Source organism: Natator depressus, chromosome 1, assembly GCF_965152275.1.
Source record: "Natator depressus isolate rNatDep1 chromosome 1, rNatDep2.hap1, whole genome shotgun sequence".
Taxonomy (NCBI): Eukaryota; Metazoa; Chordata; order Testudines; family Cheloniidae; genus Natator; species Natator depressus.
The window spans coordinates 278,744,101-278,759,755 of record NC_134234.1 but is presented as its reverse complement, the minus strand read 5'-3'; the positions used below and the strand labels follow the sequence as shown (position 1 = coordinate 278,759,755).

The following is a 15,655-nucleotide window of genomic DNA, read 5'->3' as shown; positions in this document are numbered from 1 at the left end:
TCCTGTCAAAAGACACACAGGATCATTCCACCCCTGCCTCAGGACCTTATTCCCTATACATGATGCAATGTTTTGTATAGAACAAGGATAGGGTGCTACGATACCACGCTTGTTCACATCACACTATAAAATCCTCAAAAACAGATATGAATTGCTCTGGACCTAAGTTCCCTGTAAGCTGCGTGACCATGCAGCCACAGAGCAGCTTATTTAGCGCCACGCAGGCGCTCAGGGAACCCACTCGGCAACCTGCCGCAGCTAGTGACCTGCCAGGGAAGAGGCACTCCTCCCCCGGCCCCAACCTAGCCTGGCCCCCAACCTGGCGCAGCCGGGGTGCCCCTCCACCGGCCCCAACTCTGCTGCAGCCTGACCCGGCCCAACCCCAGGTGCAGCCCTGCCTCGCCCAGCACGGGCGACCCTTCCCCAGAACGAACCCATCCCCGGCATGCACCTACTGCCGCCAGGGAAGAGGCACCTATCCTGCAGCCCCAGGCCAGAGCTGCCACAGCATGGGGAGGCACCTCTCCCCTCCAGCCCAGGTGCTGGTGCTGCTGCTGCTGCAGGGAGAGAGAAAGCCCCAGGGCACCCTCCTGCACCCCAAACCCCTCATCCCTGGCTTCACCCCAGAGCCAGCACCCCCAGCTGCAGCCCACACACCCCTGCACCCAACCCTCTGCCACACCGCTGAGCCCCTCATCCCTGGCCCCACCCTAGAGCCCACACCCCCAACCGGAGCCCTTGCACCCCTACATCCCAACCCTGAGCCCCTTTCCACACTCCAAACCCCTCAGCCACAACATGAATTTTGTTATGTGCACCAATATGGAGGTGATGCGTCACACATCACCGCCATATTGGCGCACATAACAAAATTCATTCCGCACATGGGTGGAAAAAATTACAGGGAACACTGCTCTGGTCCCCCATTCTGTTTAATGTACAGAACAAATTGAGGCCAGGTGTGAGGGAGAGAGATAGCGTACAAGATCATGTAATTTGAGACAGTATCAGTACGTCTATACACCAGGACAGAAATTCCACCATGAACAATTGTTCGGCAGTATCAGAACATTCTATAAAGTTTTTTTGTTTTAAAGTTGTATAACTACAGTATGCATTAGTTAAAATTCCTATAGTAATCATGTATAAAACTAACAGTTATTTTAATAAATCCAACACAATATTTAATCAGAGAAAATTTTAAAAGTAATGAAGGAAGGGGTTACTGTTGCCATTGCACTCATATCTTCTATTGTAGCTAGAAATTACAAGACTAATGTTCTTTATTAGAGGATCACAGGATTGAGGATGATCTTACAAAAGTGGTGTAGTGATATGCAATATAGTTGATTACTCAAGACAGTGTGGCAGCTTTATGTTTTGATGTTATTGTTTGAAGTATTGAAAATCTATACATAGTACTTGGCTAAAAACATTTCCTTTAAAAGACACACTGTTCTGTGTGTGGTGGGAAACTGTTGTTTTCCACCACACACAGAAAGGTCACAAGGAGTCAACTCAAGGTGATGCAGAAGGCAAACAATTATTTTTAAAAAATTAACAAATAAAGTAAAAACTCATTTTAAAGTTACTTGGGGTGAAAAACAATTCATTGACAAATGAAGTATCTTTCAGCAGCTACAGTCCCAGAAGTTACATGTGTGCCAAAGCTCTCTCGTATACACAGTGTACAGGGAATTCAAACTAACAAAATACCAAAAATTCATTTTTCAAAAATGAATTGCCATTTTCCCCCAACAACTCCTTAGAAACATGGAAACAATTTTGTTCTTTATCATTTTTATCCCCATCTCCAGCTACCATTTTAGGCTGTTATTGTGTTATTCATCAGTACTAAGCTATCTGAAGATATTTAATCCACTAAAACACTAAAATGTTTAAAGTGATACAAAAAATGATCAATTTTCCAGATTACATACATGTTCAAAGCAGTCTTTTCATACTCATAAATTTGTTAAAATACTTAATTATCCAACAACAGCGGATGTCTGACTCAGAATGTACAGTTTTCATTTTAAAGCAAAACTTGAGACTGGTTTTTGTGCTTCCTAGATTATCTTTGTATGTGTTTTTCAGTGAGTGTGAGATCAGGCTTTAGCGCACAATAATTATGTTCTCATCCTCTTCTCTGCGCACCCATCTTCCATGCCTCTTCCTCTATAGCGGCACTAACAGTAGCAGCAGTAAATTCTCCAACTCCCACCAACTTTATCTGCTCCCTGAGATCTGCAAAGGAGTCCCTGGGACTGAAACACACTTCTTAGCTGCCCACTGCCCTGTCTGTCTGTAGCTATCCCGTGGGTCCCAGGCAACTGATACAGGTAGGGTGTGTGTTGGGGGAAGTTGTAGGGGAGAGCTCTTCTGTAGACCTTTCCTTGGGTCCCAGAAAGCAGAAAAAGCCCAGACTTCCCAAGGATTTTGGGAAGTCTGGGGAGCAGAGGCAGTTAGGCCTGGGATAGTATATCCTCTTCCTTCCACTGCCCCTCAGGATTTTGATGTCGGAAGCAAGGCCAGAAATTCACCAAACAATGCAAGTGATTATACACATTAAGTGTTGTCAAACGTGCACAGTCAACAAACTGAAAATACCGTAAAAGTTTCTTCTTCTAGTCTTTCAGTTATATCAGTATGGCAAACCACAGAACATTCAAAAATTCTAAGTCACAACCTACACGGCCAAATCATAAGATTTGCTTAAGAGTCATGAGATTTTAAAAAAATGTATTTTGAGTCATTTGCCTCTGACTTTTCAATCTTTGGGGTGCAGTTGGGTCACATTTTCAAGCTTTACTCCACAACCATGAGAACAATATATTAATATAAACAGCTTGTCACATAATCAAGTATAGCAAGACCAGAGACAACAATGAGAGCTGGCAACCTATTACAGTCCTCTTTGGAGTTACCTGTGACAGCAGTAGATATTTCAAGAGAGATTCTTTTGATTACCAGTGGGAAAATTCCACTGAGAGCTCCTTGGAGAAAAGGGAGGGCAGTCTATATTTACTGAGATGGATAAGGTAATGAAAACAATGAAGGGATTCTAATTTCACTCAAACTTACTGAAATGTCATCAGAACTCCCTGATTGTATAGCGTATCAACTATTTTCTTTACCCTTCAAAAATACTGCTTGGCCCAACAGTGGTCTCACATAGTAGGCCACTGTTATATAAAAAATAAAAGTTTGAAGCTTTCAAATTTTGCACCCACCACTTATTTTGGGTCCACAGGAGGTCTTCTGTAGGATTTGGTTTCAAAATGCTTATTTAAAAATACGTTTCCCAGACCTTAAGAAGAGCTTTGTGTAACCCCCAAAAGCTTGTCTCCCTCACCCACAGAAGTTGGTCCAGTAAAAGACACTACCTGACCCACCTTGTCTCTCTAATATCCTGGGACCGTCATGGTACAACAATGCTGCATATTTAAAAATATAATGTAATTGTTTTTTTCCCCCCAAGCAGCTCAACATATTTTAAAAGTTAAATGATTTAAACCTCAGTCACCAGGTAAAATATATAAATATACATTCTACAGAGAGGCACAGGTTAAGTGCCTTAGCCAATGTCACATACAGCAAGTCTGTGGCAGTGCAAGGAAGAGAGTTCCAAGATTTTCTGTCTCAAGAATATCTTTGTATATTTTAAATAAAATTTGTTCATACTCTGTGGATAGGTCACTGATTTTGAGCTGCTTTGTAATTTATGTATACTGTATTTTGGCCTGGCAATTGAAGTGTTAATTGTATGACTATATACATTTAATAAGAGGCTGTTGGGAAAAGCAAGCAGGAAGGAAAATAATGGCTCAGGATAGCCACTTCTCAAACACTTCAGAATTGTTAAGGGACAATGCCACATCTATTAGCTTTGATGATTTTACTCTGGCTCCAGCCAACTTACACAACTGGTTTTTGACCAGAATGGCCAAAGCCCAGGAATGGAAAAGAACAAAAAAAGAGAGCGTTCTCAGTTTTAAAAAGGGACCCTCTCTCAAGAGAATGATGTAGGTGTTTTGGAGCACCAGGCTGAGACATCGGAAGCCTGTTGGAGATGTCTGAAGAAATTAGGCCTGCCAAGGACAACCAGCGGAGGATAAGCCTTTAGGTAAGAGACACGCACAGACTCTTAATATCCTTTCTAAAAGCTTTGCTATTACCCCAGTAGTTCTGTTTTAAGAAGATTGTCGTCTTAAAAAGTTACACCCTCTGGTGAGACTCCTCAAGGGAAGAGCCAGAGGTGCCCAAACATACAGCATAAGAACAGTTGTAGCCTAGGGATCAGTCTAGAGCACTGGATCTCAAACTTTTTTTTACTGGCGACCCCTTTCACATTGCAAGCCTCTAAGTGCAACCCCCTAATAAATTAAACACACTGTTTAATATATTTAACACCACTATAAATGCTGGAGGCAAGTGGGGTTTGGGGTGTAGGTTGACAGCTCGCGACCCCCCATATAATGATCTCGTGATCCCCTGAGGGGTCCTGACCCCCAGTTTGAGAACCCCTGGTCTAGAGTGAGACATATCAGAGGAGTAGCCATGTTAGTCTGTATCCACAAAAACAGTGAGGAGTTCGGTGGCACCTTAAAGACTAACAGGTCAGTATATTTATACCTGCATCTGTAATTTTCATTCAATGTGTCTGAAGAAGTGGATTTTTAACCCACAGAAGCTTATACCCAAATAAATCTGTTATCTTTAAGGTGCCACCGGTCTCCTCGTTGTTTTTCTAGAGTGAGAGAATTGCAAAATCCCACCACATGATAAGTAAAGCATGATATGTTACATCTGAAGGACCAGAAAAGGGATACGTGCAACCAGTCCTGTAACCATGACAGTACAATTGAAACAAATACTCGTATTTATATTGCATACACCCTTCCTTCATGTTAGAAGAAACCATCACTTAAGGTGCACTAATAGTCACACTGAAGATGGCAGTTAAGGGAAGGAATAGTTCAACACATGCAAATTTCTATATTTAGGGCTCTGCTCTCCAATGAAGCTAGAATGAATTTACACTTTATTGAAAAGCATTACATTTAGTAAGTTATTCTTAAAGGAAATTGGCAGGTATTTTGACCAACCTAAAAGGCACACAAGGTAAACCAGCATTTTCAGTACCCTTTTGGGGATGGCCTACTTGCTAATCACAATGACAGTGAGGTCCTTATGGAAGGGACTATTAAATATTAACTATTAACCTAAATAACAAACTTTTTTACCTATCAGGAACATTTGAATTATTTCTTGTATAAGTAAAATTTGCATTCTCAGACTCCAAAACGGCTCAACCATTATTCTGAAAACTATTAAACTGAAAACTGCTGCAGTTAGTTGTGACTATTTGGTCAGGAGCCCAATATATCTCAGTTACAGTTGGACTCTTCAATTTCCCTCAAGTTACTATGATGTAACAAGAAACTGTGGGACTGGCAGATGTATGTATTGACTTAATGTAATTTAGACCTGTGTCATGGATGTCAGTGACCTCTGCATTAGGTGACACTGTTCCCACAGGTCCTCTCCCACTGCTGCTGCTCCTTTCCAGTATGGTGCAATATGTAGTTTTTCTTGTTAATATTAAATTTAAGTTTAATTTCATTTCACACTATCCTACCCCACCTCACCCCAATTGTCATTTCTGTATTAAAATATGTAACAGCATTGCAGAGGCTCTAAGTGGGAAGACTGAGGTTTTGGAAGATGGGGCTTTGGACAGCCAGAAAGATGTAGGTGGTGGTTTTGTTTCCTGGGAATTTGGAACCATGGGGAGAAGTGATGTATCACTTGTTCCACTTCTACGCAAAACGGGATAGAGAATTCTTCATTCGCCACACCAGCAAGATCCTGACAGCAACTAGCTTACATCCAACAATGGTGAAGTATTAGCCTGACGTTTCTGCCAAGATCAGAGAAGCAATGTCAACATTTAAAGTATCCTTGGTTAGGATTTGGAGCCAGTATCCAATGGAGATAAGTAGCTCTGTTCACGACACCCTGAACTACTGTTCCAAGCTATTTGGTTTACACTCTGCACTGTTGGGTTATCTTCACAACTGCAAGGGCTATAGACTTGGGCTAAATGAAAGCTTAGGATTTTATAGCATAATTTTGCAAGAAAAAGAGAAAATTGGACAGCTGCATAATCACACTACACAGAGCCCTGCATATAAATTTCAGCCCTAGAATGCCTCCTTTACATTTTAAGGAGTCTGTTTATTGTTTTTAGTCTTCAAAACATACAAGCAATGAAGAATGGGTACACCAAACTGTTGCTGATGAAATAAGGTCTCAACAAGATAAAGGCTAGCAAAATTCTGCATAGTGACATCACCCAAGATTTTGCTATGTAGAAATTATTTGGTTTCTAAAAGCACAGATTGCAATTTCACATCATTAACACATGTACCTTAGACACAAAAAGCAATACAGTATATTTTTATTAGGCCGTTTACTTATTCTGACAAGACCTGATTTTATGACCCTGCATATACTCTTAATGATTTAGGATCTTATACCACCTTTCACGCCCCCCTACTCCTTAGTTAAGAGCTAGGTTGAGAGACAGCTGGGAATAGCTGGCAGTCAGTTTATAATTTTAGAAGCTTGTGCATAAAAATTGTGTTGGGTGGATTTGTTGTAGTATCCCTCTTTTCTGTTCTCCCCTCCCCAGTAGGTCACTTTCCTTCAGACTGCAGGCTCTTTGGGGCATAGATTATATCTTGACATGAATCTGGACAGCATCTAGCACAATGGTACACTTGAGCACTATGGAAATATAAATATTAAATAAAGTCTAATACCAGTGACATTTATACAAACCACATTGCTCAACTGGCTTAAATTCTGAATTCACTAATTTTCCATTGATGGAAATATATTGCTCTTTGTACAGTTACATTTTATCAGAAAGAAAGAAATGATCATGCAAACCTAAAAATTCTGATTGCAATAATGCAAGTTTGTACAACTAAACAGTCCAACTGAAATCTAGTCTTGTCTCATTATTGTAACGAAACAGGATCTCCACCAAATCCGTAGTTTGATAGGAGTTATCAGGGAAAAATCCTGTTGAAGGGACTTAGTCTTGAGAAAACACACCCAGGTAATCCATAGGGACCATGTGCTTCAGTATGGTGTTGAATAGCATACTGCTGGAAATATAAACTTTCAAATGTTGAAGTCATAAGATCTTAACACCTGTGGTCTAAAACACGGGTTCTCAACCTTTTTCCTTCTGAGCCCCCACTCCCCCACTCTATAAAAATTCCATGGCCTGTCTGTGCCACAATAACTGTTCTTCTGCATATAAAAGCCAGGGCCAGCGTTATGGGGTAGCAAGCAAGGCAATTGCCTGGGGCCCCACACCATAGGCGGCCCTGTGAAGCTAAGTTGCTCAAGCTTCGGCTTCAGCCCCAGGCGGTGAGACTTCGGCTTTCTGCCCTGGGCCCCAGCAAGTCTAATGCCAGCCATGCTTGGAGGACCCCCTGAAACCTGCTCGTGGCCCCCCCAGTGGGCCCTAGAGAACTACTGGTCTAAAATATCAATCCCTTTTGCAGGAGAATGAGCTTCACCCACAACATCCTATCAAATTTCAGTTCAGGTAAGCTTTACCCAAGTCCTTCCTGGCCTATTTTGTGTAGTGGTGCTGGGCATTTTTAACAGTCCTCAGGTTTCAGTCCGGGGGTGGCTACATTTTGGTGGTGGATGCAGTGATCCCTATGTATGGTATGCACACATACAAAACAAGTGTGTAAATCTTCAAAACACTTGGAAACTTGCACAGTGTAATATATAAAAAAATCTTAACATTGTCCTAAATCAGTTAATTATTGCAGAATATACCATTACACATCTGAGTAGGAGTGTTGAGCTTTGTGGTCTCCTGCTATACCTGTTAGCCTACAAAACCAACAGAGTACCATCTTCAAGGCACAGTATATGGAGTAGGCATTTTTTAGTGAAAAATATTACTCAACATTGATCCCAATTTACAATACTAAACCAAGAACCCCTTTAAAATAGCATAGTCACATTTGTCTTCAATGACTAGTGCTGCAAAAGAGAGAGTTTACCATCCATACCTGCATTCTGAAAGAAGCTGGAGATTAATTAAGAAACAGTTCATTTGTACTGGAATCACACCGACGGTGGAAATGCAGCTAAAGCTACCAAAATAGTTTATACTTTGAAGACCTGGAGAGTCATGATAGCACTACAAACATGCTTCCTACAGGAAATAGTTCTCACAATGTGGTTATCAACACACTCAGTTCTGTGGAGCCTGTGAAAGAATCTGAAATAACTTTGTTGACGTATATAAGAGAAGTGCCAAGAAAAAGCACCAAAAAGGGCTCTCTAAAAAATTAGTTCAGGTCTAAGATGAGTAGGTGTAGATCCTAGTGTAAGAATAGTAGAGTTACAAATCAAAGTACAGATTAAGGAATTCAGACATTATAGATGACAAGACACTATTTTTTTTCAAGTCTGCACTAATAAGCAGAAAAACAAGGTGTATACTTCAATTTCTGCACTCCCTCTGATAATTCAAAATTGATAGGTTCTCAATAGCAATCCCATAATAGATAGAAGGAAGTCAAAGGGAGAACTGAGGAAAGGCAACTGAGCCAGAGACTGGCAGGACTTGACAGCAAATGGAAGATTCTTGGAAAGCCAAGTATGTGGAAAGGACATCCACGAATGACCCGTTGACAAGCTTAAACACCTGAACTGAAGAATTCTCTCTTCAGTTTAAGGGTCTGCCACAGCATGGCAATAATAAAACCAAGAATTTTCTTGTATAATCACCCCCTCTCCCCCCCACAACGTACAATATAAACATCCAACAACACAACGCATCACAATTTATTTTGTCAAGTTGCAGCACACACCCACAAAAATGCTCTCTTCTGCACTTCTGGTACTTGAGCTTCACCACCTGCCTTCGCATTTCCTTGATCTGTGGTTTTCCACAATGAGAAGTACATTTCTTGTATCCGTTTCTGTACTTCTGTTCTTAAAAAGGATAGAATGGAGAAGGAGAAGTGCACAACTGCTGTGCTGAGTCAGAGGGGCTAAGTGCAAATACCCCTTCTAGGAGAAGATCTAGGCAAATGAGGATGTGTGAGGGGGTAGGGTGGATAAAAATAGATTTAAAAAAAAATCAAGATTCAGATTTAATTTAAATTAAATTAAATACTGGTTTATTTTTTAAAAAAAGGAAACCTGTTCAAAATTAAATTTGGAATTGAGGCCTAAATTTATTATAAATCGATTTAAATTAAATACAAAAAAAGTAATACTAAGCAGTACATGTTTGCTGCTAATTTTAAAGAAAGTCAAACCACTGAACTGGTGGAAGTCATGGGCTAAGCACATGCAACCAGCTTTGGCAACATCTACTACAGGTGCAGAGAGATTACTTTTTTCATTTCAGTTCAATGAGTAGAGGGTATTCAGAGCTAAAAAACCAATTAGAAGTTGAAACAGGAAAGGCTATTTTCCTCTTCCAATCTATTAATAAAAACTAGGTATGAGAAGATGAGATTTACTAGTTCTAGTGCCTTGACAAACATGGCGACCACAAACAACCAGTTCAATTCACTAAGTGTAGATAATGCTTCCTTTGTTTAATAAATGCAAAACATGATTGATACATTTTTGATGTGCTGAATAAATACAGGAAAAATAAGCTTAATTAAAAAAATTAAGTGCTGTTTTTGTGCGCTGACTTTGAATTTCTATCCAAAGAGAGTTTGACACAAATCACAAGTTAATTATTTAGTAAGAAATGAAACATTCACAGTTTTCTAACATAAAAAAGGTAATAAGCCATCTGAATAAGTAAAGCTATAGAAATGCTTAAATGTCTACAGATATAATGTATCCTCTTCTTTAGCAAAAATCAAGCTTCATATTTAGCATAAAGGTTATACTTTGTTGCAATCAACATGTTTTAATAGTTACCAACCAATGAGAATCAACCCTTCTTTAGGAAACTAAAAAAGTACAAATGCAAAACACAATTAAGTCACTCCCATAGTATTCTTGCCAGAAAGTTAAAGAAGTATGGGCTGGACGAATGGACTATAAGGTGGATAGAAAGCTGGCTAGATTGTCGGGCTCAACAGGTAGTGATCAATGGCTCCATGTCTAGTTGCAGCCGGTATCAAGCGGAGTGCCCCAAGGGTCGGTCCTCGGGCCAGTTTTGTTCAATATCTTCATTAATGATCTGGACGATGGCATGGATTGCACCCTTAGCAAGTCTGCAATTACACTAAACTGGGAGGAGAGGTAGATACACTGGAGGGTAGGGATAGGATACAGAGGGACCTAGACAAATTGAAGGATTGGGCCAAAAGAAATCTGATGAGGTTCAACAAGGACAAGTGCAGAGTCCTGCACTTAGGACGGAAGAATCCCATGCACCGCTACAGACTAGGGACCGAATGGTTCGGCAGCAGTTCTGCAGAAAAGAACCTAGGGGTTACAGTGGATGAGAAGCTGGATAAGAGTCAACAGTGTGCCCTTGTTGCCAAGAAGGCCAATGGCATGTTGGGATGTATAAGTAGGGGCACTGCCAGCAGACTGAAGGACGTGATCGTTCCCCTCTATTCGACATTGGTGAGGCCTCATCTGGAGTACTGTGTCCAGTTTTGGGCCCCACACTACAAGAAGGATGTGGAAAAATTGGAAGCTTCCAGAGGAGGGCAACAAAAATGATTAGGGGACTGGAACACGACTTATGAGGAGAGGCTGAGGGAACTGGAATTGCTTAGTCTGCGGAAGAGAAGAATGAGGGGGGATTTGATAGCTGCTTTCAAATACCTGAAAGAGGGTTCCAAAGAGGATGGCTCTAGACTGTTCTCAGTGGTAGCAGATGACAGAACGAGGAGTAATTGTCTCAAGTTGCAGTGGGGGAGGTTTAGGTTGGATATTAGGAAAAACTTTTTCCACCAGGAGGGTGGTGAAACACTGGAATGATTACCTAGAGAAGTGGTGGAATCTCCTTCCTTAGAGGTTTTTAAGGTCAGGCTTGACAAAGCCCTGGCTGGGATGATTTAGTTGGGGATTGGTCCTGCTTTGAGCAGGGGGTTGGACTAGATGGCCTCCTGAGATCCCTTCCAACCCTGATATTCTATGATTCTATGAATTATTTAAATCAAGGTTTCCTGCTTGCTGATTTAAATCATGACTAAAATTAGTGATTTAAAAATCATTTTGATTTAAGTCAATGCATCCAGGGAAAGGAGTAGGTATCAGGCTCTCTATTGACTGTAACCATTCGGGTGAGGGGGGACACAAGGATTGCCAGGGGCTAAACAATCTGTGGGGATAAACTCTGCTCCTTCAAATTTGCTAATAATTCATGCATCTGTAACACTGTAGTACGTAGGGGCATATTTATAGGATTTCTTTGTCCATCTGGACAGTGATTTGGAATGCCTGATAACTTGAATTCAGATCCTTCCCCTCAAAGAGAAATATGTAAAAAACCTTGATCCAAACCAGACTTGCCATGACAGGGGCATGGTCTAGATAATTCACTCAGTCCTTTGCAAATGGCAGGTAACCAACAAGTGCAGAAAAGCACTATGATCTTTTGGTCAAGTGGCTGCTACTTTATTAAACTTTTACTTTAAGCAAGATCTCTTACTTTTCTACCAGGATAGGCTGCTTAAAGGAGGAACAATAAGACAGCCAATATCATCCAAACCTATTGAAGGCCTTCCCCCACTTTGGATATACAACTTTCAAGTAACCTTAAAGCATGCCAGGACTATCAAGTCCACTTAACGGCAAGACCAAAGGTCTTGGCCTCCAAACCTATTTCTGGGAGCTGTCTTATGCAGGTTTTTTGACAAGTGCATGGGCTTTCCTGCCAATCCAAACCCCTTCTCAAATGAAGGTGTCTAATTCACAGGAAAGGCACATCACTTCAGCTATACCTCTGCAGGGTAATTTTAATTAGGGCCCAGACTAACGTTTGAATAGTGACATTAAATTTTCTCATGGTTTTTGCATATTTAAGAACAAACAAAAGGGCACTTGTGAGACTTCACAGAGCATGGTCTGAGTTCAAAAGGAGTTCTACTGCTTTGTTAATGAGGAGATAGAGAAAACGGAGACTGCTTTAAGACCGTTAGGATCTGGCCTTCATATTTAAATCTAATACATTATTTCTATAATTGATTAGGATACCTTGAGTTTTCAGCTCTTCACTGCACCTAGTTTGCTAGATTCAACTTTCCAAAATTTCCCGACTCGAAATATGATCTTGCACTAATGTATTCCATGAACTTCTTCCTAATTACATTGATCTCAGGTAGCTTGTGATTGCCAACCGTCTCTATTATTCATGTTTTTGTTTTTATCTTGTGAGAAATAGGTTCAGGATGACTTCTCCTGTAGCTGTATTCTTTATTTTCTGAATAAAAAAAGTCTCTTCTGCAACTTAGAAAGCCCACAGATCCATTTTTAGCTGCATATTTTAGCAAGCAGATGTCTGCTTTTGAGCTCCCTAATAGTTTGTACACACATGTTCAGGATCACTTTATTTCAATCTTAGAGAACAGGAGAAAGAGATAAAGAGAAAGTCTAGTAGACTTACCAGCACAAATAAACTGTTCAATATGAATCTTGATAGGCAAGCCTGCACACAAATAGTAAACAGAAGACTTCCTCTTCCTCCCTCCAGCCACCACTCCCCCAAACTTTGTATCATCTGCAAATGTTATCAGAAATGATATTATATGTTTTCTTCCATGTCATTCATTAGCATTGGGCCAAGAACCTATCTGTCTGGGACCCCACTACCTGTTTGATGATTCCCTATTTACAATCATTCTGAGATCTGGTCTGTTAATCTGTTTTCAATCCATTTAATGTACATTGATTTTGTATTCTAGTTTTTAATCTAAACATCCTGCAGTACCAAGTCAAATGCCTTACAGAGGTCTATGTATGTTAGATCATCACAGTGACCTTCATCAAACTTATAATATCATCTAAAGAAAGATATCTTGTCAAACTAACTTGATATATTTTCCATAAGTCTATGTTTATTGGATAATATAACTAATGCCACTTTTAATTCTTAATTAATCAAGGCCCATATCAGCCATTCCTTTATCATGGATGTCAGGCTGACAGCCCTATGATTATCCCATTTGCCCTTTTTAAATAATGGCGCCAGATTACCTTCCTTCTAGTCTTCTGGAATTTTTTCAGCGTTCTAAAAGTTATTGGAAAGTAAAAAAAAAAAAAAAAAAAAAAAAAACCCTAACAGTCCACTGAGCTTCTCAGCCCGCTCTTTTAAACTGTTGGATGCAATTTATCTGGACCTGCTGGTTTAAAAATGTCTAATTTTAGTAGCTTCTGTTAAACATCCTTGAGTCACTTAAGATGTGTCAGTTTCATTACTGACACCATTTGCATTCAAGAGTTGGATTAATTTTTTTTTTCTTTTTTTTTCTTTTTTTTCTTTTTTCTTTTTTAAAGTTTTGCGTTCTTATTGGCATTCTGGTTTTTAAGCCTTTAGAGTTCAAATTTTCAAGCTTTTCTCTAAAACCACAAGGACAAGAAACAAAACTTTCCTTAAAATAAAAGCAGCCTCACGTAATTACCCCGCTACAGGAGTTGGCACTAAGAAAAAACTACTAAACTTTCAGAGATTATGATAAAAATCGTGAGAATTGTCAATACTGCAGTTCCCAAGAGCTCTCAGCAAATGTAAGTTACAAAAGTTTGCTGATTTCATCCACAAGCTTTGCTTTTTACAGGAATAGATACATACAGCTAATAAGAGATTAATGTTAAACTGATGAACTGATTTTTCTTCTCAAGACCACTCTGAGGGCCACATCAATTATGATTTACTGGACAAGAGTAGCTTGTGAGGCTTAATTCATTAGTATTAGAAATTCCAGAGGCTCCCATCAAAGGATCTCAAAAGTACTAGAGTGTATTGCACTTGGTGTGATAATTTTCTAGTTAACATATGTTAATATGATGGGTGCTAAAACTTGAGGCAAAACACAAATAATAAAAAATAAATGATAAATAAAGGGGAACTGCAACAGACCCATACCCTCTTCGCCGAGATTGAAATAAGGTTGTCATGAAAAGTTTCTGTACAAACTCTTAGGGAGCTCAAACTCAGACAGCTACTTGATAAAATATGCAGCTGAAAATAGATCAATGGGTTTTCTAAATTATGAAAGAGGCAATTTTATATCCAGAAAGTAAAGAATAAAACCACAGAAGACTTCTTCAATCTACTTCTTAAAGATAAGAACTATAACATGAATAATAGAGAGCTGGTAACCACAAGCTACCTGAGGTCAACATAATTAACAAGTTCATGGAATGCTTCAGTACAAGATTATATTTTGAGTCAGCAAATTTTGGAAAATTGTATCTAACAAGCTAGGTGCAACATAAAGCAATATTAAAAACCCAAACACTGAAGATCTGGAAACCCAAGATATCATAACTAAATGCAGAAATAAAATCTTAACTTTTAGGTAACGTATCTTCTACTAGTTAAATTTAGTTTCTATAATGTTAACGGTGTGATTTATCAACCTAAAAAGTGACAAGGAATTCGGAGTTGCCAAAGTAGCTTTTAAAAGAATGGTGGTTGGGAGGAAAGCTCAAATATCAGAAGTAAATCTATACTGGAAATAGAAGAGTGGGGAGTAAACCAGACCAGAGTCAATTAATACTGTGGGCATTCTGGGTAATAAAAAGCATATTGTAGATGGAGCTGATAGCACCACCTATTAAGGTTGCCCGACACCTCCTATTGCAAGACCCTGTTTTCAGCTGCTTATAAGTTTGACAAACTCTAATCACTGAGGCTGAATTTTTCCATCAAGCTTATTTGGCTCAGGCAGAATTGGTTTGGCAAAAAACTCAGCCAAAATGGTTCAGCCATTTCCAAGAACAAAGGCTAGAGAAAAAACTACATGTAAGTGTTAAAGTTCCAGTGACCTGTTCTTTAAAAAGATATAGCACTGCCCACGTCCTTTGGAGCAAGGACTTGAAATTTTACCTTTATGTCAGGGATGGTCCATTTGCCAAACCTGTGAAAGTGTGCCCAAGTTACAAGTTTGCAAATGCTCAATAGAGACTTGTTAAAGCTTATCTAAAATTGCTGAAAATATAGCCTCACTAAGCATGCCTGAGCCTCTCCGCTCATATGTGAGACTAGACTGACTGCACATGCTTCAGCCAAGGGCTACAGGGGCAAAGCCAGACTTTCCCTCTAATGACTGTTCCCAGCTTCACCAGGCTGGGTAGGAGCCCGGCATGGCAGCCGACCAGATTCTGGTGCAGATCTCCCCTCCAGAGACAAGAAGCCCTGGGCAGCTGGGAGCAGGAAGGTGATAAGCCCAGAGTGCATCTGGGCTCCCAGCAGGGAGCTGCATGGAGCTGAGAGCCCTGGCTGTCAGCCCCTCCACTGCCCCTCTTCAGTCAGTGGAAGCGCTCCTGGTAAGGACGCGCACCATGGACAGAAGGAGGGTAACGGGGACATCAGCCACCACAGTAATTACTGCAGTTGCTGTCAGTCGACCTAACATAGGCCAATTTAAGATTGTTGTGTAGACATGCCCTTAGTGACACTGAG

General features: G+C 40.2%; 1 protein-coding gene across 7 annotated transcripts in view; it reads right to left on the bottom strand.

The window, feature by feature from the left end:
• OSBPL8 (oxysterol binding protein like 8) overlaps positions 1–15,655 on the bottom strand; it is a 193,954-nt gene that overhangs the window by 133,246 nt on the left and 45,053 nt on the right. The window lies entirely within an intron of this gene.